A 1,148-nucleotide genomic window follows, 5' to 3' on the forward strand; every position below is an offset into this window, starting at 1 on the left:
CCCGTTTTTGGGATATGCTGCTACTATAGGGAAATCCTTAAAAATTGTCCAATTAGAGAAATCCTTAAAAATTGTCCAATATATGTTTTCAGGTATGCTGACTTGAAAAAAGTGGTTATTTTGCCGATTTAAGAAGCTATATTACAGATGGACAAGATGGCGGCTAAACAAGACAAATAAATTAATTTTCTATTCTTTTAATCCAGTTTAGGCCAAGCTGTACATAATTTTTGACATGTGGATACGGTGCGGTGGTGGTGGTACCTACCCATTTTGCTGTTGAATACTGATCTCAGGACAACTTTTACAGTACCTAAATGGTGTCGATCGATCGTGTCGACAAGGTGAGTTATAGAGCCAGACTGTGCAGGCTCGTATAGAACTAGACGTGCCCTTGAATCGGCTGAATCACTCGTACCCTGACCGGCCAATTTCAGGACTGTAGGGACTACAGGAAACGGATACTCTCGTGGGAGAGGATGGGCTCTGTGAGCATTGTGGTGAACTTGACGATACTATTCTCGATGTGAGGACTAAAAGAGAAAAGATAAGATTGCAAGCGAGCCTTAGGTCAGAGAGTTTTAGGAGATATCCCACTAAACCAGATCCCCCAGAAGTAAGCAAATCGCGTGTACTGTTTTCAATTTGCCATTACCCTCGATTTCAATTTGCCATGACTATTTTTACCAACGCCTTAAGTAGGGACATTAAAATTTACTTGTACCTAAATCTTTTCTTTTTTCCATGTTATACAACTTTTTTCACTTGACAAGGACTCAAAATTGCTGTTGGTACCTACCTATTCCCTCGATGAATTACCAAATTGAGACGTTGAATTTCTTCCTTATAGTCAACTTGATCTGTTTCATAAATTAATAGTCAACCGTGTCCTCTATTCCAGATATGAGAAGCTGTACAGCGGACACAAGCGATATAAGAAGGACGGTCTGACTAGTCTCAAATACAAAGTGATAGATACCAAGCAGCATAAGCTGTTCACTTGGTTTCTGGTTCAACTGGGGGAAGTTAGCTGATGGAACGTTTTGGCCCGAATACTCGGTGCCTCATCACACTTGTGAACACTGAACATGAATCATTAAGTGTTCATTACACTTGTGAACACTGGACATGAATCATTAAGTGTTCAT

This window comes from Diaphorina citri, unplaced genomic scaffold, assembly GCF_000475195.1.
Source record: "Diaphorina citri unplaced genomic scaffold, Diaci psyllid genome assembly version 1.1 scaffold2489, whole genome shotgun sequence".
Taxonomy (NCBI): Eukaryota; Metazoa; Arthropoda; class Insecta; order Hemiptera; family Psyllidae; genus Diaphorina; species Diaphorina citri.